The sequence below is a fragment of the Panthera leo genome, chromosome D4, assembly GCF_018350215.1.
Source record: "Panthera leo isolate Ple1 chromosome D4, P.leo_Ple1_pat1.1, whole genome shotgun sequence".
NCBI lineage: Eukaryota > Metazoa > Chordata > Mammalia > Carnivora > Felidae > Panthera > Panthera leo.
Window position 1 is genome coordinate 68,718,841 of NC_056691.1, and position 27,904 is coordinate 68,746,744.

The following is a 27,904-nucleotide window of genomic DNA, read 5'->3' on the forward strand; positions in this document are numbered from 1 at the left end:
TCAGTATCCACAGACCTCTGCAGACCACACTACGCCCCTCAGCAAGAACAGTAGCTAGAGATTTTTCCCATAGTACTCAAAATTAGTAGGAAGAAGGGTTTTGGGTTTTAATTTTGTTTTTATGGAGCTATTTCTGCCTCTCAAGTTTACACTATTAAACTGGCCACGATGAATTTTTTTATAAGAAAGAACTCCTAAATATAAAGAATTCCACTGACCTTCCCAGTGTGAGAGTTGTTCTCTGTGGTAAAGACTTGATTGGAGCCAGCTGTGACCAAGCTATTTCCTCATCGCTTGTCCTGCCATCAGTGAAAATTGTCCTTCCGTCAACTTCCCCTCGCCCCTCTTCACCTGAGCATTTCCACGAAGCTTACCTGTGTCACAGGTGCTGTCACGGTGAGATGTCTCAGAACAACATCCAGGAGTTTAGAGGAGTGGCTGATGGTGATTTGCTCCCAGGATACCCTGTTAGTTTTAAAGAAATGATACTTCTTTATATAAGAAGACGGGATATTTATTAGCTTTATGTCAATACCTAATCCCAATGCCTAAAAATCTAGTTACTATCGATACGGTGATTTTAACAAAATCTCACTGTCATCAATTTGTTGTTTTTGTGACTCGGTATATTTTGTGATTCAGCCTCCATAACACATGCCTGCAGAGAGCTGCAGATGTTTTCAGACTTAGGTATCTTTTACCAGCCTGGGGCTTCCACTGATCTTACCACATTAGGGAAGGGTGTGAGCTACGATGCTGGAGGACTCATTATGCCGAGGAACTGTTACAATAGATTAAACTACGGTTGGAATTGTTTAGGGCAGAACTTTTAAAAACCTTTAAAAAGTTTGAAACACAAGCTGTAGGAGATATTTTAAGGAAAAAAAAATTCCATTATGTACTAACTTGGAGATATGGTACATAATTTTTATTTTGTCTTAGAGACTCATAATAAACTGTTCTGTCTGATTTTCTTTAAACATGGCATTTGCTTATACTTGTAATAACCATAGAGCCATGGTGCATATGTGTGTATGTGTAACAGTGCAAGAAATCTGCAATGAATGATTTTCTAATGTTTGCCTAAAAAAATGCAAGATGCAAGCCCACAACTGACGTACTGTCCTACGTGTGGATGTTCCATTCAGGTTGTGCTGCCTATTAGCTCTTTTTCTGATGGATTTTTCAAAGCTCAGGTAGTCCCTTGTAAGTTCATCTTCACGACCTTGTCCAGTCTCGCTACCGCCCATACCGCGGCATTTTCCTTCCTCATCAAATTGGTGGGAAGAATGTTCTAGGTTTTTTCCTCCTAGTCACCTTCTACTTGCTAGTTAATTGCACTGCACCATCCAGCAGGTCCCTATCACTGCTCTCTTGTTCCACAGAAAAGAAGCTGAGATGCCAATTCCAAAGATTCTTTTCAGGTGCCTTTACCTTTCTGAGCCAGTTGATAATGCTACAAAACGATTTAACTCTGGGAATGGTGTCTTCCTCAAGCTGTTAGGATATTAACCTACCTTTTCTTAGTATCTCAGGCATCCCTTCTCTGCTTCTATACATCCCACCTTCTTTCTCCCTCATCCAAACAATAAACGAGCTGCCTATTAAACATCTGTTATTCCCTTTATATATTTTATCTCATTTGACCTTCACAATGGAGGTTGGCAGTAGTGGCCCAATTTTAGTGTTGAGAAACCAAAGTTCAGAGAGCTCAAGATACCTGCTTAAGGTCACACAGCTAATGAGTGGCAGGATAAGAAACTGCATTTGTATTTGTCAAATTCCCAATTCTGTATTATTTTCTCTACTCCTGTATCTCAAACAAGGGTATGAGTGCCCTGGATGAGGGGGTGGGCAAAACTGTTGGCCAGTAAAATTGAATCTACTAGACTATACTGCTTAAGCATTGTGGGGAGAAAGTAAATAAATACTTTAAAATATTTTCATGGCAAAGCAAACCAACCCATAATATGTGCTAAGCTACATATTTCAAAAGAATTTTAAAGATGAAACTTGCAATTGCAATGAAAACTGCTTTTTGAGATAGCTTTGAGCCGAGCATCTGGATTCCCAAGGAGCTCAGTTTATTCTTCTTTACCAACCGGGCTACACCATGGAAAATATGCTTTGCTTGTACCTTGTTACTCTTCATTGCAAGAACCACTACATAGGGTTCTAAACTCAGCTCTCATCTCTAGATCTTCTTGTCGTGATTCTGTTCATCACCATGATTCTGTCTCTAGCTTCCATTCTCTTTCGACAGATGCCACCGATCCACCTATTCTTTGCTCCATGAGAGTTTTTCTGTACATCTATTAACTTATAGGACATCTCTATCTCTACACGTGTCCAGAAATAGCAAGCAAAGCATTTAAAAAATGAAATTCCTTGGGGAGCCTGGTTGGCTCGTTCGGTTAAACACCTGACTCTTGATTTCAGCTCAGGTCTTGATCTCATGGCTTGTGAGTTCAAGCCCCATGTCAAGCTCTGTGCTGACAGGGCAGAGCCTACTTAGGATTTTCTCTCCCCCTCTCTCTATGCTCATTCTCCATGAATTTTACTGCCGTTTTCCCAACCATTCATACTTGAAACACATTTGCCTTATCCTCACATTTGTAAAGTTTAAAACATCAGCTGTCTGGTGGCTGTCCTCCTTTTCCTTTGTGGCCACCCTGGGTCAGTCCCTCTTTAGTCCTTGTTTAGCTCAGTTGTTCTCAAACGGGCAATTTTGTCCCCCAAGGAACACTGGCAATGTCTGGAGACATTTTTGGTTGTCCCAGTTGGCATCTAGTAGGTAGAGGTCAGAGATGCCACTAAACGTCTTACAATGCACAGGACTGCCCCTCCCCCCCAACATTGAGCTCCAACAGTCAAAAGTGTGGTTGGGAAATGTGGTCCTGGTCTATGAGAAAACTTTGCTCCTTGGGTTCCTTCTACCTGCTCCTGCTTCACTCTCCATTCAGCTGCCAGTACGGATCACTCCACCAGTGAATGACCAGTCCATGACTCCTAGTAAATCTTTAATCCTGTCATTCAAGAATCTCCAAGAGTTCTAGTCTTACTTGCCACTCCTTCCCGTCATAGCAGACACCGTCACACCAGATATTCCCCTGGCCGCATCCTCTACTCTTGATGCCTTTATTTTCCTCCCCTCAGCCTCACCCTTCCTATCACTGCCTATCAAAGCCCTGTCCCTCTTTCCAGCCCAAATCCAAAGGCTACTTTACTTTCTGCAGCCTCTCCAGATTCTCCCAAAGGGGTTATGCCTTTCTCAACTCTTCTCTGGGTGGAATTCTGTCATCAGCAAGTTGTATGTCCTTGAGGACGGCACCTGGGCCCGGATGCTCACACTCGGATCACACACCATTGAGCCTCATCTGGCATGTTTCAGGATGGCAGTTGAGGAGGGAGAAGTGGAAGAAATGAGAAGGGAACAGACATTCATACAGAGAGGAACAGAGAGGAATATGAGGAGCAGAGGTGGCCCCATCACAATGCTGACAACTGGTGGCTTGGCTTCATCGGCTTCTCCCGCCATCATCTTCCATTAAGGCATCTCTACAGCTCCTCCAATTTACTCTTCCTTCCCTCCCTCCCTCCCTCCGTTTCTTCTTCCCTTTCTCCTTTCCTCTTTCATTTCTTTTAGGACATTTGTTCTTGAATGGAGGATATTACTGCCAAAGGGATAAAAATTGCATCTTGGATGTGAAAGAAAAAAAAAAAAGAACTTAGGTATTCCCATGGTTTGTGGCCCCCCAAAGCTCTACTCTACCCAAAGAAATCTTAAGAATTTTTCTCATTAGGGAAAATTTACATCTTAATTTATGTTTTCTCTTTGTTGGGGATTGGTGGTGATAATTTTTGTTTTAAGTGGAGAAATGATGATTTAGTATAAAGTAAAGGGTGGGGCACCTGGGGTGGTTCAGTCAGTTAAGCGTCTGACTCTTGACCTTGGCTTAGGTCATGGTCTCGGGATTTACGGTTTCAAGCCCAGCATCGGGTTCTGTACTGGCAGCATGGAGCCTGCTTGGGATTCTGTCTCTCCTTCTCCCTGCCCCTCCCTCTCTTTCTCCCTCTCTCTAAATAAATAAATAAACTTAAAAAATTTAAAAAAATTAAAAAATAAAGTAAAAGTGGCTTTATATACACATGCTTATAATTTTTAAAACCCATGGAAAAATTAAAAAAAAATAGAACTATGCTATGACCCAGCAATTGCACCACTAGGAATTTATCCAAAGGATACAAAAAAAATGTTTATTCAAAGGGGCATATGCATCCCAATGTTTATAGCAGCACTATCAACAGCCAAATTACGGAAAGAGACCAAATGTCCGTTGACTGATGAGTGGATAAAGATGTGGTATATACATATAATGGAATACTACTCAGTGATGAAAAAGAATGAAGTCTTGCCATTTGCAACAATGTGGATGTAACTAGAGGGTATTATGCTAAGTGAAATAAGTCATCAGAGAAAGACAGATATCATATAATATCACTCATATGTGGAATTTGAGCAACTCAACAGATGGAACACAGGTGAAGGGAAGGAAAAATAAGATAAAAACAGAGAGGGAGGCAAACCCTAAGAGACTCTTAAATACAGAGAACAAACTGAGGGTTGCTGGAGGAGTTAAATGGGTGATGGGCATTAAGGAGGGCGCTTCTCGGGATGAGCACTGGACGTCATACGTCAGAGATGAATCACTGGGTTCTACTCCTGAAGCCAAGACTATACTGTATATTAACTAACTCGAATTTAAGTAAATAGCAATAAAATAAAATATTAAATCCTTTCATTTGTGAATCGTTAAAGAAAATACAAAGTACTTCAAATTTGGTTGTGATTTTCTCACATGTTACTTTCTCCATTTTGTCTATAAGGAAAATGATGCTCAGAGAAATTAGGTACATTAATTCATCCCAGGTTGTTCAGGTTTAAGAGAACCGGTTCAAGAAAGCACTTAAGAGCAAGACTGGCACATGCTTCACACAATGACATTAGCTACTGGTATAAGCTGCACCAGCACCAGCTCCACTGTTACTGTTTTTACAATGTCCCATTTCTGTAATCAGGTACTAAGAGTGAGTTCACACTCTATAGATGAGGTAGGAAGTCACCACAGGCTGCATAATTGCAAACTATGGTAAGTGCAGCGAACTAGGAGAGTGTGTAACAGGAGGAACTGAGTTAGTGGTAGGGAAGAGGGGGCAGGAGGAATGAGGAAGGCCCTCAAGGGCAAAGATAATGAGCTAAGATCTGAAGCATGAGTTGAGTTCAGTGGGTGAATTAGGATGTGAGAAGTATTCCCTGGGGAGGACCAAAGTCTCTCAAGGCTTCAGAGCAGAAAGAAACATGGAGTATTTGAAAGATAGAAACACCAGTGTGACCGGAGCCCAGACAGCAAAGCAACAAGTGGCTCAGGATGAGTCTGTGGAGGTATGCTGGACCCTGGAGGCCGTAGCAAGAGATTCCATTTTATCCCAAGATAAATTGGAGCTGTTGAAGGGTTTTAAGTAAGGGACTGACATGCTGTGACTTCTAAGGTGATATCGGTGGGGATGAAGAGTGTGCAAACTTGAAGATATTCAGAAGGCAAAATCTGTAAGGGTGGATTACATGAAGAGTGAGAGGGAGGTGTTGAGGACAAGCCATGGGCTTTGCGTTTGGACAACTGCATGGATGGTGGTAACATATCAGAGGTCACCTAGTTAGTAAGCAGCAAAGGCAGGCCTATGACCCAACCTATGATCCAAGGCTTAGGTCAATGACCTATAACAGCATATCTCAGCCTGTTCGCAGTGGCTGTGGTTGACCTACATCTGCCCCATTTCCTGTTGAAGCATTATACCCTTGGATATGGACCTTATAGAAATGTTCTTCCCAAAGTGGAAGCTTCTAATAACCTTGGACTTGGAGTTAGGGGAGCTGGATTAAAATTTCTGTAGCATGGACAGGCCACTCAGAATTGTTGAGCTGACACCCTCATTTTGTGAAACACAGATGGTCAAAGTACCCACTTCAAAGGTTAGTGCTGGGGACCAGGTGGTGGAAGGGAGCCAGTCTAATGTGTACATTTGAACTTAAAGTCTGGGCACTGAATTCCATTCTACTCCTCAAGTTATGGTTGTATCTTTTTCTCTATGGTTTGTTCTTGTGACATATGGGCCAAGAAGAGCTTTTGGTTGGGCCAAGATATTTTTGTTCCGGAGTCCCAGGTGAAGTCAGTTGCAATTTCCTGCATGTTAGAGGCTCAAGAAATGTGTGCTGCAAATGTGGTGTGGTGGCCGCCATCACCAGGTGGGCCACCAAGTTGTGTTTGAGGTCCAGAAATAAAACACCATAGTTGGTTAGGAGCCAAAGTAAGGCAGATAATCTCAAAGTTACAATGTGTCAGAGTCACCTGTGATGGCTTTTTAAGAACACAGATTCCTGGGTCCTACCACACTAGATATCATAATTTTGTAAGCCAGCAGGTGGCCAAAGAATTGAATTTTCATAAACTCGTGAGGTGAAACTAAGCCTGGTCACGTGAGTGCTGCCCTGAAAGAAACATGAGCCTGGAGTGTACCGATTTGGTTGGGATTCTTTGGGGCAGAAACCCTGTCTGGTTCCCCACACCATGGTCTAGTAGGGTGTTAAACAAACATTTGAGCTAAGTTGAATAAACATTGAGTTTTGTCAAATTGAATTACTGTACCCTGCTTTATTTTTCTTCCCATCCATCCCAAGTCAAATGTTGACAAATCTGCTATGATTTTAGGAACAATGGATTTTAGACAGAGGGGTAAAGTTCAGGAAAATGTGTGTGTGTGTGTGTGTGTGTGTGTGTGTGTGTGTGTGTGTGTGTGTCTAGTTATGGAAATTCCACAGTGCTACCAAGCAAGTTAAAAGGATTTGGGATTCCCGTCCATGAGGACCTGCTGCTGATGGGACTCCATTCCCATTCCATCTCTACCATTCACTGGAAGTTTTCATGGAGACACAGAATTAAAAGTAAATGAGGCCAGGTCCAGGTTGAACAAGGCACATATCTCACCTGTGATGCATTCTTCCTGGGAGCAGGTGGCCAAACCCTGGAGCCCCCCTTATGCCCTGAGGGCAGCATTGTGGGGGCTGTCTGGCTTCTTCCTGACCACATAGGATTCCATTCTCTCCCCTGTGCAGCAGCCCATCCTCACATCTCCCTCCCTCCAGTATTGAAATATTTTACAAATTGTGAAGTTAAATGTTTTAATAGCTGGGACAGAACAACCCACCGGGCTTGCTTTACTGCCACCACAGGCATGGCCTCTGACCAGCTTTCCTATATAACACAAGTCCTCATACATATTTGAAAAGCAAAACTTAAATCATGTACTTGGTAGACATATGATTTCAAAATACCATGTACAAGAGGATGTACTTACAGGAAACACAGGGTAAAGAGCAAAAGGGTCTTGGAAAGGACAAGGCAGGTAACTGTAGTGACTAGTTGTTTTTTTTTTTTTTTCTTTATCACAACTAAGCTACCCACTAATGTTGATTCCTGTCACCTAACCCTTTATTCTCACAATCGCTGTCCCACTTCTTTCTTCCAGACTGGTTCATGCTTTCTGAAGGAACCTGATTTTGCCTGTAACTTTTAATTGATCATGGGGTCAATGTCAGCCTTTGGAAGGCCACCGGATGGACAGGAAGAAATTGGGAGCAGATGGAAGAACAAGGTTTGAATCCTGGATTCCCTACATGAGTGATCGTGGGTGAAATCTTCCACCCTAAAAAATACCTATGTCATGCTCTATGCCCTCCTAGAAGTGGAGTGAACATCAGGGCAAGAAGAGTTTAGAACTAAGTCCATGATGCAGAGGGCATTATAGGCCTGTCTTTTATTAGGGCAGGCCTTATGAGCAGGATGTAGCCTTGCTGGCTTAAAGGAGATGCTTGCTAAGCTTTATTTTAGCACCCGAATTCCTCTTCCCCCTTTAAACATGTTGAGTTTTAAAAACGTGTTTGTTTTTCTTATTTGTATTCTGTAACTTTATAATGTACTCCACTGTATCTCTGAAAGCTCTTTATAAAGAGATTGTTGGATGGGCAACTCATATATATGTGGAAAGCCACTTCATGCAGTTGACAGTTAGTGAGTCCTAGCCTAAATGGAAGGCACACCAATGATAATAATTTTTTTTATATGATGTCACCCCTTGCATTCTGAGAGAGACTTGGTTCCCCAAACAGTTACTCAGCAGAAATCTCCTGTTGTTCTAAAATATGATCAGTTTCTGGATGAATATCAAGCAGTTCTGAGATGCCATGGAGACAACAAGGCCATCAACCACTTTTCTTGAAAGTACAGTCCATCTCCATCTGCCCACCTCCCCAGATTCCTTGTCTGAATCGAGTCTATGCTCAGAACACACGCTCTCTTTTTTTTAGAATGTGCTTTGGAACATCAATGCTTTAGGAAAAGAATAACTGATCTCCCAAAGGTCCAGGCTATTACTCAGTGGTCCTATTTGCCAGAGAGTTTAGGTTGAAGAACATTCTGGGCTCCACCCAACCCCACATAGTAAGAAATGCATTCTCATACAGGACAAAGGGAAGGTATGTTATCAGACCAGATTTTACCATTTAGGAGGAAACCAATGATTTAACCCAGACAGTGTGACCAAAGGAAAGAAACTACTACTCTATCAACCTATAAACCCTATTTCTGACATTCCAGCACCAGCCATATTATTCAAACATCCAGATTCCTAAGAGTGCTCAAGTTTGGCCTAGAATATGAGTCATTTATTGAGAAGTACTGCGTACCTTATGCTGCATTAGGCACAAAGAAAAATGAGAAAACATATATGAAGTGCCTTTGAATAGTTTCAGGTTCTGAGGAGCCTAGCTGGCTCAGTTGGTTGAGTGTCCCACTCTTGATCTCGGTCCAGGTTGTGATCTCATGGTTCGTGAGTTCGAGCCCTGCATTGGGCTCTGTGCTCGCTCTCGCTCTCTCTCTCTCTCTCTCTCTCTCCAAAAATAAATAAGTAAACATTAAAAAAAAGAATGGTTTCAGGTTCTGGAACACAGCAATTGTTTAAAAGTGGTATTATTGTTGTTGTCGTCATTGTTGTTTATTGTCATTGTTGCTGTTAGGTGTCATTGTCCCTGGGCAAGTTCTGTATCTTGTACCAGTAGTGTTTGACATCACTGATTACCCCCTTCTTAAACCTCTGTCCTCTTAGATTCTCCTCCTACTTCTTGAACCATAACTTGTTTCATTTGCTTTTATAAGAGATATGTTATCTAATTTATCCATTGATCTATCTATCTCCCACATATTATTCCCATCTTTTCTCTCTGGCTTTGCTGTGAGCTAGTCTGGTGAAGAGCAGAGACTTCTTTAATCTTCCCTTCTCTCTAGTCTATAAGACCCTTAGGGCAGGGACTAAGACCTATATGCCTGCATATGCCCAGAGTCTGAAAGGAGCTCGGTAAGTATCTGCCAAGTACATATGTGACCAATGGATCAATAAATGAATGAATGAACTTAATCTTTTCACCATTAGTCTTTCCCTCTCCAGCTAGTCATGCCCACTGCAGGCAAAGCTACCTCCTGAAAATTCCATCTTTACCCATTTATTTCTTGCTCAAAAATATAAGTGTCTCTCCTTTACTCTACAGGCCAGCTTTCAAGCCACCCCCTTCCTGTTATCTTGCTCTAATGTCCTGTCCAATGTCACCTCCTACTCTTGATTGCCTAAATCCTGGGGCCAGGCAGGTAGGGGTCCTCTCAGGCACTGAATTTTTGTGTACGCACTCTTTCCAGATCCCTGCTTATGGCTTTATAGCCTTTTTCTCTGCCTATCAAAATGTGGCCCATCCTTCAATGCCCACTTATCAGGTCTTTGTAACGATAGAGCCCACACAGATACAGCCCCTTCTCAGAACTTCCCACATCCACACTGCCTCTGGTTGGCTTCTCATCAAATGCTGCCCTGTATTATTAGTGGCAGTCAATTCATAAGGCGTTGATAGTAGATGCCTTATGTTTCTTTTGCATCTGGACCATTGTTAAGGAGTCTTGTCAAGGTAGTCCTATCAGAGTGCACCAAATGCAGCATGAATTTTACAGAAGAGAATTCTATAAAGCGTAAAGCTGAGCTTGGCCCTTCTGTTCCCATTGAATCACTAAATTTACTACTTTGGATATGGAGCAGAACATAGTGAAGTCTTTGGGTCTCCAGTGTATCTTGCATAACACATAGATCCTAATGACGGTGATAGAAGTGGTAACAGGTAACATATTTGAGTACTTGTTCTGTGTGCAAGGCCCCGTGCCGAGGATCTTAATATTTTAATTTCATCATAAAAAATCCTTAGAAATATATTCTATTATCCCACTCTACAGATGAGGCAATGAACCAAAGCTTCAAACATTTCTCAAGCCCATTTTTCAAGTCTCAGTCATAGACTTGGGCTCATGCCCAGTGCTAGATTCTGAAGATAAAGAGATGAATCAGGCTCAGTCTCTATCCTCAAAGAGTTTACAGACTAGAAGGGAAGAGGAAAAAAAACAACAACTATGATTCGGTTTAATAACTGCAATATCAGAATTAGTATTAACCTTTCCTCTATTAAACGAAGGCAGTGACCAACCCTGTCCAATGTCCAAACAATGCTTTACAAATAATGTCAGTACTTAACTTCTGTAGTGTTTATCCTAATAACCTATAACCCTATTTTAGTATGAGAAAACATCAGCAAATTTCAGTAGGATATTATAGAATATACCTGACCACCAGTAGTCTAACCTATTAAGCTAATTAAAAACAAAGAAAGCCTGAGGGATTCACAGCTGAGAGGAAACTAAGGAGACATGATTACAAAATGTAATGTGGTGTCCTGGATGGGGTCCTGGACAGAAAATGGATATTTTATTTTATTTTATTTTATTTTATTTTATTTTATTTTTTAACATTTATTTACTTGAAAGGGAGAGGGCTAGAGAGAGAGAGAGAGAGGGAGAGAGAGAGAGTGGGGAAGGGGTAGAGAAAAAGGGAGAGAGAGAATCCCAAGCAGACTCCACATTGTAAGTGCAGAGCCTGATGCAGGGATCAATCTCACAAAATCATGACCTGAGCTGAAATCAAGAGTCAGATGCTTAACCAACTGAGCCACCCAAATGGCCTAAAAATGGATATTTGAGGTAAAATCTGAATAAGGTACGGACCTTAGTTAACAATGCACCAATACTGGTTTATGACATGTAACAAATGAACCACGCTAATATAAGATGCTCACAAGGAAACTAACTATGGGGTATATAGGCACTCTCTGCACTATCTTCCCAATTTTTCCGTAAATCCAAAACTGTTCTCAAACATAAAGTCTACCAAAAAATAATAATGTTAACCCTTACAATAAGGGTCGTGAGCGACTGTCAGGATAGTGGGGCTGGTCAGGCGGGGAATCTGAGCGAAGGAGCGCGTTTGTGCTGGGAGGCGAAGAGGGGAAGAGGGTGAGCTTGGTTTTGGAGACATTGTCCTGGAGAGTATTGGTAGCAAGTCTGCATGTCCAACAGCAGCTGAGGAACTTGATTCGGAGTCTAGGGGAATGGGAGAGGAAGACCTGGGTTGAAGACACACACTTGGGAGTCATCATGCAAGGAGGTGGTAGTGGAAGCATTTGATGCCCTAAACACCATTTTGGAGATCGGCAGCCACAGCAAGTCTGTTATTACCGTGTGATGGATGAGCAGGGGGAGACTGAGGGGGGAGTCAGTTTGATTATAAGTGCAGAGCAGCTGGAGCCTTTCATCGTCGGGGGAGCCAAATCATCCTTGTGGGCACAGACGCTGTGTTTTTTTGTTTTTGTTTTTGTTTTTTTTTTTAATTCTGGAAGGCATTTCCTGAGGCGAACTCTGGATATGATGATTATGCTTGTTAGTAAGTTGATCTAGCCTCAACTGCATGGACAGGGATCCCACCACAGAATGCTTCCTTGTTATTCGATACATTGGCTTTCTTTAGGAAAGAAACATTTTAATTCTTTCTTCTAGAGTAGGTGTAGCGTAATTGTGTGAGATGAAACTATTCTGATAACCATCTCTCTTGAGGACACAGCACCTCAGTCGTTTTAAAACCTAAGTTAATTAGATATCTGATGTTAACAAAAGCTTCCATTAAAAAAAAAATGCTGCACCCCCCCAGACTCCTGCTATAGCAGAGGAATCAATGTTAAGTACAGCTTTTATCATCAAACTGGCACTTTTGTATAGTTAATCATAGATGTCTGCGGCCTCTGAGATGAAGGAGGCAACCCCCCCACCCCAGTTCTTACCCCCAAGGATGAAAGACCCATCACTGTGGTAAAATCTGTGTTTTTCACATGGCAATCCTAGTGGGCTGGGTCTTTCGTGCACTAAGATTAACTTTGCTTGGCATTCAAGGATGGTCTAGTTTGTAGAAAAAGGAAAAGAAACATAAGAGAGATAGTCTGAATTAAATCTAAGGTAAGAATGAAAGAACGTGCAGAATGTTTTATCTAGAAACTTGGCAAAATGAGCAGTCTCCTAGAAATGCTCCTAGCAATGGATTCTCAGAAATTTAGAGTCTCCTGACTAAAAGCAAATGAAGTAGAAAGGACTGCCATATACTCTATAAATCCTCCCCGAACACCCAAGCATGTACAAGCACGTGTGCATGCTGACATACACACCCCCTTTGGACATCCAAGTTGGGCAAATAAATGCAAGGGCAATTTTGTTAACTCTCTTTAGTTCAGAGAAAGAGTTGGTAGCTGGAAAGGCTGCTGGGCAGCTTCAGCTCCAGGCAGAGGACAGACTGGGATCTGTGGCCACCAGCAGCCTATGTCTGAGCTCCTGCTCTGCTACTCACAGGCCCTATAATCTCAAGTGTGCTGGCTAGCTCCTCAGAGTCTTGGGCTCCTTCTTTAAGAAATGGGGATAAAGATGAGCATCTCAGTTCAACTGAATGCCTTCCAGTGTCAGGCACTGTGCTGGGGATATAGTGGTGAACAAGAAAAACGTAATCGCCCCACCCCGAGACAGGCAACTTTCAAGGGAGGTTGCTGTATCCTGACATATTCAGTGTGCATGTGGCTTGGTGCCTGGTCATTGAGTACACAAGGTTGCCGTACTTTTCTCCCACCCCAAACTGAGTGGTTGCATTTGAGTAAAAGGACAGCCTAACTACAGGACATTTAGGAGCACTAGGACTTAAGTGTATTAGTTTATGGAGCCTCAAAAGGCTTTGATAGCAAACACGTTGAAAAGGCAATGGGCTTTGGAGCCATAAAGAGCTGGCCCCCAAATCTTTGTGTTGTCCTTCACTATCTGTACGACATCGTGAAATCTGTATCATCTCTTCGAAGCTAAATTTCCCCATTTGTAAACTAGAGTTATCGTTAGAGATGCTTACCTGAGGCTTATGTAATAGGTGATAAAGGAAATCTTATATATGAAAATGGCTTGTTTCAGGGCAAAGTGATACCCACGTGTTGGTTACTATGGAGTACTTTCATTATTATTAATGAGAAAACACCAGCTACGACAGCCTCTGCCATGTGGTGCCTTTGGGGCTGGTGTTCTGGACTGAGATACTACAGCAGTGACGTCAACACATTTCACAGGCATTAGAATGACATCCCATCACTGGAAGGGTTTGTAAATAAAGCCTTGACCTAATTAGGAGCAGATCCAAGGACTGCGACTTTCTTCTGAGTAACAGCAGCACAGACCATGGCGCAGGGAGAAAGCTTGGGAATGGCTTTTCCAAAGAGCCCATGAGCTCTGTTGGTAGTGCTTCACATCCACTGTGGCTCCCACTTGCTCTCCTTCTCAGTTGACTCGCTCCCTCTCCATTTCAAGGATTGAGGGGAAAGCATTTATTTATTTTTTTTTTTTTTAATTTTTTTATTTTTTTAAATTTTATTTTTTATTTTTATTTTTATTTTTTTTTCAACGTTTTTTATTTATTTTTGGGACAGAGAGAGACAGAGCATGAACGGGGGAGGGGCAGAGAGAGAGGGAGACACAGAATCGGAAACAGGCTCCAGGCTCCGAGCCATCAGCCCAGAGCCTGACGCGGGGCTCGAACTCACGGACCGCGAGATCGTGACCTGGCTGAAGTCGGACGCTTAACCGACTGCGCCACCCAGGCGCCCCGAGGGGAAAGCATTTAAGAAACACAAGTGTATATCATTCTCAGAAACTGGTCCCCCTCACCAGTAGTCAACCAGTGCATTCCAATCGGAGGCCAATTTCTCTTGGGTCTTATATTCCAAGATGAATTCCAGGCTCGAGTGAGGACCCACTTGAAGAACATTCGTGATCTCTGCAAACTAGCATTTTAATCCTGATAGTCCTGGAGACGTGAGCCAGTCAGGAAGGTCAGCTTTGCATTTTCCTTCAAGAGGCTATGGAATTCTCATGCCAACATACTCTTGGAGAGTATCTCAGATGTTCCAGAGTTTTCAGTGAGCTTGCAGGAATCCTCCTGTACTAAAAGGATATAGTAGATCTCACCAGTTTGTTATGCCAAACTACCATAGTTTTATGAACTCATCGGTTTCATACCCCCATACTTTTGCACATGTTTTCACTTTGTGTGGAGGGCCTATTTCACCTGTGTCTGCCTATCCATTTCTGTTAAGCCTTTAAAACCTAATTCAAGAGTCCCTCTGTGAAGACAGCCCTGATTCTCACCCTCTCTCCACTCCACCAACAGACCTGGCTTCAAATCCCAGGACTTGGCCCATTTAGTGAGTTCGTAAGAACTGATTATTGTTTTCTCAAATTCTTGGAGTTGACCTGGTTTCTTCTCTAGTCTCTGATAATTACACTAAGTGCAATATGGGATGCTGGAAATCAACTATGCAGTTGTGAAACCTTTGATTTGAAGCAAGATTCTAGGTTGCTCAAAGCGAGTTATGTAAGATTTGCATTATGCAACAGGCAGGAGGACCTCACCGTGAGCAGAGATTTGGAGGCATTTCTGGTATAGCAGCACCTCTGCCTCATTTCCACGGAGGCCATCACATCTCCCAGCCTCAGCACAGTCCCTGACCCAAAGCGGGCACTCAACACAAATGTGCCATTTCTGGGGGCCAAGAAAGCAAGCTCAGAGAGGGAGGGAGGATCCTGGGACTCCTCTCTATGAGGCTTAGTGACCCACTTACAGATCCCATCTTGGCTGCCCTGGAAACATTTCCCCACTTTAAGATAGTAATCAGGACAGGGAGGCAGTCTCCTTATTGATGATGAGGCTGCCTTGATTGTGAGGTAGGCGTTTGGGTGAAAGATGCCACCAGAGCTCGAAGTAGTCATTATTACTAATCAAAGGTGGGTTTTTTGATAGTATGCAAAACATTGTGTAATATTCTTGGAAAACTATAACCATTCCATAATAATTCCTTCTACTTTTTCTATTTGGATATCCTTCTGCCAAAGATTTCTGCCAGAAGATTTCTGAACCAAAAGAGAGAGAGAGAGAGAGAGAGAGAGATTGAGAACTAAGACCCCCACACAGCAAGCCAGGCTAAGGCCATCATTGCTGCTTGGAGATGTGGAGCAGTTGTTGGGCCATGGTTTTTAATCCCTCTCAGCCCCTCCCAGTGCTTCCCTCCCCAGGAGGCCTTTCTTTACCTTCAACCAGAGATGGCCTCTCTTCCTCCACACCTTGTCTTCCTGAAGACGCTCCATAGCTGTTTATATGTCTTAATATTCTTAGTAAATGAAGGGATCCTTAATTTTGGAGAATGTGGCCACATGAGTTGGTGGAAAGAACATACACTCTGGAGATAAACAAGCTTGTGTTCAAATTTTCATGTCACTGGTTAGCTGTGGGATATTAAATAAGCTACTTAACCTTTCTGACTCGGTTTCATCATCTCTGAAACAGGGATGACACAGCCTACTTTGCAAGTTAGTTGTGACAACAGAGTAAGACAATGTGAATGAAGGGCTCTGCACACAGCTTAGTGCTCTGGGATCAGACAGCCTCCCCACTAACTAGCTGGTCATTCCTGTCAAGGTATTTAACTTCTAAGCCTCAGGTTCCCCTTCTGTAATAGAGGGCCAACAGAGCCCTCCTCATAAAGTTTTGAAAGGATTAAATGAGTGAATAAATAGAAAAAGCTTAGCACAGAAAGTGACATGAAGAGAATGCTTGTTAAGCGCTGGCTATTATCAGTGCATCCATTTCGTATCCTTCCGTCCCACCTTGATCTTCTGAAGCATCTGGCACAATGCCTGGCAGAGGCGATAGATATGGCTGAACGGAAATGATGTCACGTTGCATGGCTCACCACGTGATCACTTGAGCGTTCATTTCCCCTGTTCCAGTGTTTTATAGTGTCAAGGATTTTTCTTAGTTTTTCCTTGAAATCAATTTCCATATCTAAAAGGAAGTCCTCAGCTAAAATGTCAAGATTTAGAAAGTTTAGAAAAGAAGGGAAATAAAGGTTATGATTGAACACACAGGAGAGAGACAGAAAAGTAGAGAGAGGAGGAAGAGGAGGAGGAGGAGGAGGAGGAGGAGGAGGAGGAGGAGGAGGAGGAGGAAGAGGAGGAGAAGGGAAGTGGCTAAAAGGTGAAGGAACAGAGACCATTCTGGAAGAGTAATAAACATTTGGCAAGATGACTGCTAGATTAATCCTGCCCAGATCACTATGCTCCTCTTACACTCATATGTCTCGGATTTTGAAGATATGGTCACTGCCCCTAGGCTGTGATGGTGGTTAGAAGATGGTTGGCAGCTGGCACATTCCTTACCAGGAGGGTTTGGCATCCAGGAATCTTCCACCAGGATGGATCCAGCCCCACAAGCATTGCTTGTAAGAAGCCCAGTGAAGTCCCTGCTAGCCCCTCAACTCGGCGGCCACAATGGCTCAGAGCACGCTTCTTCAGAAACGAAGTGTGGAATTCTTAGTCAAAATCGTTGGGGGACATGGCCCGGCTCCTTCACACTCAGTCTGGCAGCAGAGTCCAATCAAAGGCAATTGCCAGGCCGCGGCCACACTGGTCTTGGCCAGCTCCCTCTGCTTCCAATGAGTCAAGCACACAGGCTGCAGACTGACTTAGAGCCCTGGGTCTTTGTTGCAATTAGAGCATGTAATTGGAAAATCCAAGATGATTCTATTCGGGAGAATTCTCTTTTCACCAAATCCCCAAGCAATTCTTAGAAACCATCAAAAAATCCAGAAATCCATGCCTGCAGCTGTTTGCTTGTTTGTTTGTCATCTGAGAACAGTCTCTGGGGAGCATGGGCTAGGAAGAGAACAATGCCACTCTACAGAGCTTTTATTCCTGGATGTAAAGAGAAATCTGCACCTACCCTGGAAGGGTCTTCATGGTCAGGGACATAAAACATTCACCCAGGAGGTTTCATCATACCAGAGCTTTCTACCAAAATGTTAGGTAACTCCTTTGGCCCACCACCAGACCACATACCATTTCCTCGAGGATCCCACAGGAGATATGACCTACTCATCCACACGTGATGGCTCCAGATTTTTGGAAATCATGCTTTAGAGTAAAAAGCAGTTTCGCTTTTCCAAACCTTGCTAGTACAATAGGTCATGTTTCACTTCATTCTTTGACTTGTAAATCTCCTAAGAAAATGTGGGGCTTTGCATTCACCCCTTCCCCAAGATGTTCGGGAGATAGCATATTTGTGATTTCATTGTGTTAAGCAGAATTTCCCAACTTCCTTTCTTCCTTCCATCCCATCCCGGAGTTGGGCTTTGCTCTGCAAGCTTCTACTGAAAAAGGTGCTAGTCCTATGGTCTTGCTGCCTCCCTTGACTCTGCCACAAATGTCCACCTGGTATGTCCCCCCACACCCTTTTTAATGTTTATTTATTTTTTAAAGAGAGAGAAGAAAGAGAGACAGACAGAGAGAGAGAGAGAGAGAGAGAGAGGGAGAGAGCACGTGTGGGGGAGGGGCAGAGAGAGAAGGGGACAGAGGATCTGAGCAGGCTCTGCCCTGGCAGCTTTGGTGCTGATGGCAGACAGCCCGATGTGGGGCACGAACTTCTGAATTGTGAGATCATGACCTGAGCCAAAGCTGGACGCTCAACCAACTAAGCCACCCCTGTGTCCCTGTTATGTTCTTATTTTGCTCATGGTTCCACTTACCAGCGCAATGCTGGAAATGAACACTTCCCGATGCTGATTTGTTTTTTGTCCCCCTGCCCCAACTATTCTTCTGTTTTTCTTCTAAGATAACATTTCTTTTTAAAATTTAAAAAGCTGTGCTGACAGCTCCGAGCCTGGAGCCTGCTTCAGATTCTGTGTCTCCCTCTCTCTCTGCCCCTCCCCCGCTCGCACTCTGTGTGTGTCTCTCTCTCTCTCAAAAATAAATAAACATTACAAATTAATACAATTTAGATATACCATACAGGCAATAAAGCTCACAAATCTCAGGTGTAAAAGCTCGGTGATTTTTCGCTTACATATACGTCTGTGTTAACAACTATTCTGATCAAGATATGGACCATTTCCAACACCCAGAAGCCTCCTGTGTGTCTCCAGCCTGCCCACCAAAGGTACTCACTATTCTGAGTTTCTTGAATATTCTATCTGTTCTTGAACTTCATCTAAATGGAATCATACAGCATGTACACTTTTGTGTCTCGTGTCCAGTGCTTTACTACTGGGGATTTACCTTCTTCCTTGGCATATGAGGGACACTGAACAAACAAGTCACTGGAATGAATATATAAAAGCTTCATGTAAGAAACTGATTTTTAAAAGGACATCTGGTTTTTTTAACTTTATTTATTTTTTTATTTGGAGAGAGTGAGAGAGAGAGAGTGAGCAGGGGAGGGGCAGAGAGAAAGGGAGAGAGAGAATCCCAAGCAGGCTCCCACACTAACAGTCCAGAGTCCAACGTGGGGCTTGATCTCATGAACCAGGAGATCATGACCTGAGCTGAAATCAAGTCAGATGCTTAACTGATGAAGCTACCCAGGTGCCCCTAAAAAGACATCTGTTTTAAAGAAAATACCTTCAAGGTTGGACCAGATCTTCTCTAATAAGGAAAAGAGGGTATTAGTAAAACCATTGGTCATAGGTAACATTACAAACGAAGAATATGAGAGGTATTCCTCAGTCTTATGCCCTCCTCTTTGGCACCCACAATAATAAATTCTTTTGGCTGATAGGTTCACATCAGTCTTTCTTTTTGGATTATTATTTTCAAAGACGAGTCTGACCCCAGGGAAGGGGCACAGCTCTGGAGTCTGGCTGTGTTGGCACCACTGTGAAATGGGTCAGAGAACCTGGTCAAGACGCTTCCTAGTTGTGTCTGGGGGGTTACTCAGCATTTCGACCTCAATTTGCTAATCCACAAAAAAATGTATGGAGTGGATTAAAAGAAAGAATAAATAAAGGCTAAAAATTTGCACTGAAATTACAAAGCACTACACAAAGACTACTGCCATAAATTAGTTGTGATGGTTTGCTTTATGTGTCAGATTGGCTGGGCCATCGTGTTCAGGTATTTGGTCGAGACGTTATCCTGGATGTTTCTGTAAAAGTGAGCTTTGGAATTCATTAACATAAATCAGTGGACTTCTGAGCAAAGCAAATTACCCTCCGTAATATGGGTGGGCCTCATCCAATTAATTGAAAGCCTTAATAGAACAAACACTGACCTCCCCAGAGCAAGAATGAATTCTTTCAGTAGCTAGCGTTTGACTTTGAACTGCAACTCTTCCCTGGGTCTCCAGCCTGAAGGTCTATCCTGTAGATCTGGGACTTGCCAAGTCCAGCCTCCACAATATATGCACCAGTTTTTCATCTAGTTTACTGATACTAATGTTTACTTATTTTGTTTCCACTGTTATTTCAGATGACATCTGGTTTATTATTTCTTTTCCAAATCACTGAGGGATAGATTTGAATCACATTTTTGTTTGCTTTTCATTGACGATATTTCAAGCAATAATTTTTCTTTCCACTATTGCCTTGGCCACCCTCCATGAGAAAGGAAAGGGAGATAACTTTTTTGTAGACACACTGTACTGTCCTCTGAGTTAGGTTGTTAGTGACATTCAGGAACATTACTTCTCGCCACCCCGTGGATTTTGGCATGCTTTGCTTATTGGTCACGTTTCTAGACCTGTTGGGTCCCCGCTGGACATACTCTACCCTCCATGATACCAGAGTCATGCTTAAATTTCCCTGGAAGATTCAGTGTATACTCAGGACTCTGGTTCTATTTGAACGGAGAACACTCAGTTTTGTCTGGTGCCTACAACCCCTCTCCCTTCCTACTGTAATGAACTGATCAGGTCAAAATGTGAAACTTCCTGACATCTCTGTGGTCCTCCCCTAACACAAAGTTTCAATCCAAACTTATTTCCTCCAACTGCCCCCTCACTTTTTCTTGGTCATCTCAATCTGACAGCCTCCCAGGCAAAGGCTACACCCAGTCCTGCCTTCCCACTCTATGGGGCCTGTGGAAAGGGAACTAATGGGCTTTGGAGGAGAAATTCTGTCTTCTTACCTTCTAGTGAAGGCCCCACCCCTACGTGAAGGCCAGTTGTGTCTCCGATGACCGCAAAGCAGGTCAGGGTTCTGTCAGACAAAAGGAAGTGGGGCCACTGTGGTCAGTGTCCTTTGTCATAAAAACTACCGTTCATGTTCTGGGATTGCTCACTCAGACATGAATGATTTTAGATTAGAAAAAAATTCCCGTATGATCAGAATTCGGTAGCTTTATTATTTTCATCTAACTTCTTTTGGGATTATGAGTTGGGAACATCATGGATAGAATTTCAGCTTACACTGCAGTTCATCTCAGGCCTCCACGAGCTCTCTTCCTCCTCTTCCTCCTCTCTTCTTATCCCTTTCTTCTTTTAAAGAAGGTGTAGTGGGATAGGACACAATTTCCCAGATTTTAAACGTAGTTTTTCCTGATGTCAATCAGATCTATATAAATATTTCCTTTTGTATTTGTAGCAGGTGTTTTTCAGTTCTTTGATGACTGTGTTGCTCTGATATCTGTAGATTTTGAAGCATGCTAATCTAAGCCACTCAAGCAAATGTTAATCGCCTAAAATGGCGTCATGTGTTGTGTGGCCTCGGATGGTGACTTATACTCTCCATGCCTCACTTTCCTCATTTGTAAAGAAAGGACAATAATATTTATCTTTCAGCGGAGTTGTGGTGAGGATTACAATTAATGTTTTTTTTTAATGTCTTATTTACTTTTTAAAATGTTTCTGGGTTTGTTTTTTGTTTTGTTTTTTTTTTTTTGACGGAGAAAGAGAGACAGAGTGCGAGCGAGGGTGGGCCACTGAGAGAGGGGGAGACACAGAATCCGAAGCAGGCTCCAGGGTCTGAGCTGTCTGCACAGAGCCCGACGCGGGGCTCAAACTCACGAACGGTGAGATCGTGACCTGAGCCAAAGTTGGACGCTTAACCGACTGAGCCACCCAGGTGCCCCAATTAATGTTGTTTTTTTTAATGGCTCCTTATATCATTAGCTTTCATACTTACAGATATATATTTTTGTGTTTATCAAATACTTTATTTAAAAAATAAATAATGTTTGTAAGCACTTAGTGGTTACCAAGCCAGGTATAAATTCAAACTGTCTGGCTTTTACGCCCTCTTTACCATGTCCTATCCATGTGACCCTGGGGAAGTTACTTAACCTCTAAGCCTCAGCTTTATCAGCTGTAAAATAGAAACACTTTGACTTACTGCTTTAGTCTGTATCAGCTTTGGCCTTAGTGACCTTTGACAGCAGGTTAATTCCTTGTTGTGGGGGCTGTCTTGAGCCTTGCAGGAGGTTTAAGAGTCTAGTAGTCTCTACACCAGAAACAACAGTTCCTCCTTCCCTCGTTGTGAGAACCAAACCATCTCCGGGCATTGCCACATGTCCCCGGAGGGGAAAATCACCCCTGGTTGAGAACCACTACTCTATGGAGACATCTGGAAGGCATCCGCCTGGCACATTAGCACTGTGATTATGCCTTGGGCTCAGACCCATCTTTGCCATTTCGGAAAAGCCACTCAAACTCTCTGAGCATCATTTCTTCATTTAAAAACGGGAACATCATTCCTATTGGGTCTGCCTCACTGAGCAAAAGTTAAACAACAGCTCTGAAATACAAATGCCACGTCAGCCATCGAAGCTGCCGACGGCTGCTTTGACACACTTAGTACCATGGGCGGGAGGGTGGGGGGATGGTTTGGTAAGGAGGCTGCACGGCTGAGTTTAAATCCCTCCTAACACTCAAAGTGCCTGGCAACATTGAAGCACTCAATACATTTTAGCTTCTATTGTTATGGCTTCTGTCTTGCAGGTGAAGAAGCTGAGGCTCAGAGAGGTAAAGGAATTTGCCCAATGTTACCCAGCACGGGGCATGGAGTCAGGGTTGAACTCAGAAAACATCAGCTCGAAAGTTGGTGCCATAGCCACAACATTTGTGTGCTTCCCAACGGTCACAAGTGCCATGATTTAAATGACAGCAGCCCCTTCTGCTAGCGAAGGGAGCTGTCATTTATAAAATAGGCCTCTGTCTTATGGTTGGGCTTGTACCACAGGACAAAAGACTAAGATAATTCAGATACTCTTCTCCTGCTTTCAATTCAGAAGAGACATCTCCCTCGGAACCTCTTGAAGGAAGCTGAAAATGAAAGGGCAGAGCCAGCCCCACCTCCATGCTATGAATCACTCAGTTGGAGGGCTGAGCTATGCCTTCCACATCTAAGCTCTTATTTTTAACTTTGCAAGCCTTGGTTATTCTGGCTTCCTAGGGAAAACCCCCCTGGTGCCTGCAGCCTCACTCAAAGTCCAGGCGAGCCTCTAGTGGGCAGAAGGGGAGCACGGAGCACGCTTGTCCTCTGAGCCAGCTTCTACTGGGGGAAGTTCCTCATCTCTGGGAGTGCTAAAGCCTCAGCTCAACAGCCACCATCACCCCTACCTCTTGTCCCCAGACATGCTCAGTTCATACTCACTCAGAACTTATACCTGGCATTCGAGAGGGAATCCCCCTCTGGGTCTGGTCTGGACTTGGAAATTGTGTGGAGCCAAGGGAGCTTTTTCGAGCTTCCGAGTTTTGGTTACGTAACCCTAAGAAGGGCAGCCTACCCAGGGCACAGGGTTCCGTACCGGCACACGCCGCTTCTGTCCTAAGACTCCACTCTGGACCCAGGACTCCGGGGCTCCATGCAGCGGAGAGCGTGGGCAGCATTTGACGTGCAGCCACAGCCCCCTTTCCGACAGACCCCGTCACGTGGAAAAAGAGGAAGTGTCCGTGAGCTCGTGTCAGTGCCTCCAGGAAGACGCCCGGCAAAGTCCTGAATGTGTCGGGGAGTGGAGTGTGGGGAGGGGAGGCGTGAACTCTGGAGTCGGAGAAACCTGGGTTGGGAATCTCTGATCCAGCCACACACGAGCTGTCTGACCTTTACTAATCCTTAGGAAGAGTTAGCTTTGTCTTTTTTTTTTTTTCCTTGTTTTTGCTGAAGCATATTGAGAAAGTTATTTACCCTCTCCAGCTGTCTGTACCATCAGGTAATGCTACCAAACTCAGATGAGGTGAGAGCGTACAAACATAGCACAGCACACGGGGGCGCTCAGTAAGTGCTGTTTCCTGTCCTTCCCCTGGCAAATCTTTGTGGAGCACCTGCTGGATGCCACTGTCCTGGGCCCAGGCTCCGGAAGGTCACCACTCTGCACGTTATAACGCCACAAGGATGGGATGTGCGGACGGTACTCACCTCAGCATTAGTCCCTCCTCCCACAAGCACGCCACACTAGGCAGGTCATCTGCCTTCTCCGAGTCCAGGTCTCCTTGCTGTGACACGGGCAGAACATTCCCAGGGTGGTGGTGACTCTGTGACATCGCATACCTAACGCAGTGCCCGGCGCGGCGAATGAGTTAATACATCTGTGCTTTGCTTCTTCCTTTCTACCATCTGCCAAGAACTTGAAACCGCTCAGAGATGGGGAACTTTTGAAACTCTTCCCATTGTTGCCTAAACCAGGACAAATACTGCTCCTCCTCCCAGCAAAGTTCATTAGTAAGATCAGGGGCTCCTCACAACAGCTGATACAGGTCACCATGTCTGTCTTCGATCTTAGAGGCGCTCAACTCTGGCCATCAGATCACCTAGGGGACCTTTAAGAAGTATCAATGCTCAAGCCTTTCCACAGAAGGCTTTAATGGACAGCCAGGAATGAAAACCACTGGCTCTCTTCCAGGGGTTCATTTTTCATTTGAAGGCATGAAAGCTCAGAGAAGTTAACTGTCCTTGAGGACAGTCAGCTACTACGGACCCTGGATTGGAGTCCAGGCCGGTTGTCCCCAGCAAAACAATCTTCCCAGTATCGTATGTTCTCTGTCACTGTCTTGGCAACTTTTAAGCATTTGATTGGTTTGTCTGATTCAAACAATGAATGGGACTTGAGGAGGGGGTCCCTGGAGTTGGCCTCCATGGAAAAGAGAGAACAGGTCTCTCTGACTGGCTCAGAATTCCCTGGAGTATCTTCATTCCACAGATAATTCCTGAGACATCTGCCATGACCCATGCTCTGGGCCAGATCTGATGATGTAGCATGAAGGAGACATAGGGCCTGTTCTCAAGAAGCCCAGGGCTGGTTGTTAGGAGCCGAATTGTATCCCCATCCAGAATTCATATGTTGAAGTCTTAAACCCTAGTGTACTTAGAGATAGGACTTTTATTTTATTTATTTGGAGATAGGACTTTAAAAAGTAATTAAGTTAAAACGAGGTCATTAGGGTGGGCCCTGATCCAACACAACCGGTGTCCTTGCAAGAAGAGGATATAGCTCACAGAGAGAAGGCCATGTGGACACGCATGGAGGAGAAGATGACCGTCTACAAAAGCCAGGAAGAGGCCTCAGAAGAAACCAAGCCCGCTAACACCTTGATTGTCGACTTCCAGTCTCCAGAACTGTGAGAAAATAAATTCATGTGGTTTTAAGCCACCCAGCTTATGGCGCTCTGTTATGGCAGCCCCAGCAAACTCTGTACCCTGGTTCTAAAAGGGAGACAGACCAGTAAGGAATTGGCCGATGAAAATACCCCACAATAAACATCAGGATGGTCATGAGCTAGGGTTCATGGGAGCCCAAAGGAAGTCTCCAACCCTGGAGGGAGGGCTTGGGAGGCTGGCAGAGAAGACTCCATGGAGAGGAAAGACTTAAGCTGAGCTTTGGAGAAGCCTTGGAGAAGGAGGAATTTGCTGGGGGAAGAGGGAGAGTGGAAGTCAGGAAAGCAGACTAGGGAATGTGACGTTGCAGAAATGTGAGAGAGGATGGCCTGCTGAGCCTGTACGGTGGGTCAGGGGATGGGGAGCGTCATGCGGAGGCGACAAATGAGGCTTTGAGGTAGGCAGAGGCAGGTTATCTGAAGCCTTGTTGTGTCCAGGTAACGGGCCAAGCTTGGATGAACGGGAACCCACGAGGGGCATTACGCAGGGCAGTGCCAGCTCAGGTTTTGTAACTGGTCACTCGGAGGCTGGATTGGGATGGAAAGAGCAAAGGCAGGAGACCATCGAGAGGCTGCTGCTGCAGTCCTAGGGAGAAATGCTAGGGGTAGGAACTAGTGCACAGGTCCAGGGCGTGCAGAGGACCTGGTGAGTCCTCTGGTGGAGCTCCAGCAGAGAACCAGGCAGGTTGGAGAAATGTGTTTTTTTAAGACACTGTGGTTGATTAGGTGAGGCAGGTAGAAGGAGGAGGGGCGTCAAGGACGACTCTCGGGGCTCTGGCTGGGACATGCGGGTGGACGATGGTGTCAACGCTAGAGAAGAATCGTCTTTCCCTCCTGTGTTAGGCAGCTCAGGCCGCCATACCAAAAGTCCCTAGAATGGGAGGGTAGGCAACTGTAATTTATTTTCTCACAGCCCTGGAGGTGGCAAGTCCAAGGTCAAGGAGGCAGTATGGTTGGTTTCTGATGAGGGCTTCCTTTCTGGTCTGCAGATGGCTGCCTTCTCACTGTATGCCCACATCACCTTTCCTCAATGTGTGCTTACAGAAAGACAGAGAACAAGCTCTCATCACACCCTAATTACTCAAGATCTCATCTCACCCTAATTACTTCCCAAAGGCCGTATCTCCATCACTTTGGAGTTAGGACTTCAACATATGAATTTTGGGGGATACAGTCAATTCATAAAACCTCCCCACTAGAAAGAGAGAAATAATAGTGCCACATATCCCAGTGAGCTCCCTGTTGCACCTCTTTGATGATTTCAGGACGAGGTCTGCAAGCACATTTGTGTCTCTTCGTTCATTTATCCTTCCATCCATAAGGGGAGGTGGTAGAAAAGGAGCCTCCACAGGCAAGTTGTGGGTAAGCTAAGAGTTAATAGTGAAGACTTTTTTCTGACACAAGCATGGAAAGCCAGATTCCTGAGGACTCAATATTTGACCTAGAAATGGGATGTTGGCTGGATCAGATGGCCGCCTGCTCTCATGGATCTCGCTGTTTCATAGATCAAGGGGCAACTCATCTGGGAGGCTGGGCTCAGGTCACGAATATCTTGCTTCTGGACAGGAAGATCCCTAGGGATGACCCCATCACTCTCCTCTTTAGGACAGGCGTTCATCTAATTCACCAGGCAGGGGATGGTTTGCTTGCCTGACGCCTAAGCTCCTGGGTCTAAGTGAGCCCAGCTCAGTTTCTCAGGCTGCCAGAAATTGTAATCCAAGTGAACCAAAAGCATTTAACCTGTCTGACATAGCATTTGCTAAGTCCAAAGACATGCAGGCTGAAGGTCATCGAACAGGAAGACATTTTTTCTGAAAAATGAAAGCATAGGGCAAAGGCTTTCACCTCAGACTCTGCTCTCCCTTCCTGCCATCCCCTGGGACCTGTGCTTGCCCAGGGTTATCTATGGAGTCACCAGGTCCATATGGAGTCACTGCTGGTCAGAGCAGTGAAAGGGAGAGAAGCCAGGGATTACTACAGTTCAGGTCCTCGCTTGCTCTGTCTCACTCAATTTCCTCCTAACTCTTCCTTTACGAAGTGGCTGTGGGAGCCCATCTTACAGTGGAGGAAACTGAGGCTCTGAGAGGTGCAGGACTTTGCCTAAAGGCAACAGGCTAAACTTGCATTTGAGCCTGAAATCTGTTCGGCTGCTAACTCTGTGCTCCTTTCACCATCCCGTATCACCCATTGGCACACACATAGCACTTTCTATGTTTCCTATTCTCCTGTAAGTCATGGCTATTAAGATCTAGACTTTTCCTCTCCAGTAGAAATGAACAGTTTGGGGGCAATGACCTTCTTGCTCAACTCTTCATTCCCCACCAGATTCAGCAAGGGACCCTATAAATAGTAGGCACCTGAAAATAGTTTTCTTTTATTGATTTAAACATCTAGATGCGCATATACCCCATGGTTGGTTCTGTCCAAAGGCCAAAACCCAGAAACTCTGGGTGGCATTTTCCTGTACCCTGAGCTGATTGACTGTCACCATCCCAGCTGTATTTCTTGCCCCTCCTCTTGGGTAACAGGAGCATCTTTCAAGCAGTGAATTCTTCTACCCAACAAAGCTCTAATCAGAGGTACAAAGGGATGCTATGTTATCTGGGGCAGGTTATATAGGACAGTGGTGCTTTGGACTCTACAAATTCCCAAATCTATGTTACAAGGTCTGTTTTCAATCTTCAGGCATTGTAGGCATCTCCTGGGGCTATAAGAAGAATGCTCTCATTTCAGGACACAGTATAGCCAAGAGCCAACTTGGCAAGGGCCAGAGGGATATAAATTCAGAGTGACAACCTAAGGAACATGGTTTTAATAGAAACATACTTCTATTTCTTCTCCAATCACATGTCGACTGTCTGTTTGCATGGGGAGACCTGAGCTAAAATGAGGATTGTCAGAATTGGTAATTGAGGGGCTCTGCTTTTCCCCTAATGCT

General features: G+C 44.3%; 1 long non-coding RNA gene across 1 annotated transcript in view; it reads right to left on the reverse strand.

Moving 5' to 3' along the window:
- Positions 1 to 383: 383 nt before the first annotated feature.
- The window catches only part of LOC122205420, a 194,231-nt gene continuing 166,710 nt past the window's right edge, over positions 384 to 27,904 (reverse strand). The window contains exon 4 of the long non-coding RNA XR_006196043.1: positions 384 to 465. This is a non-coding gene — a long non-coding RNA (uncharacterized LOC122205420). The remainder of the gene's footprint in view (positions 466 to 27,904) is intronic.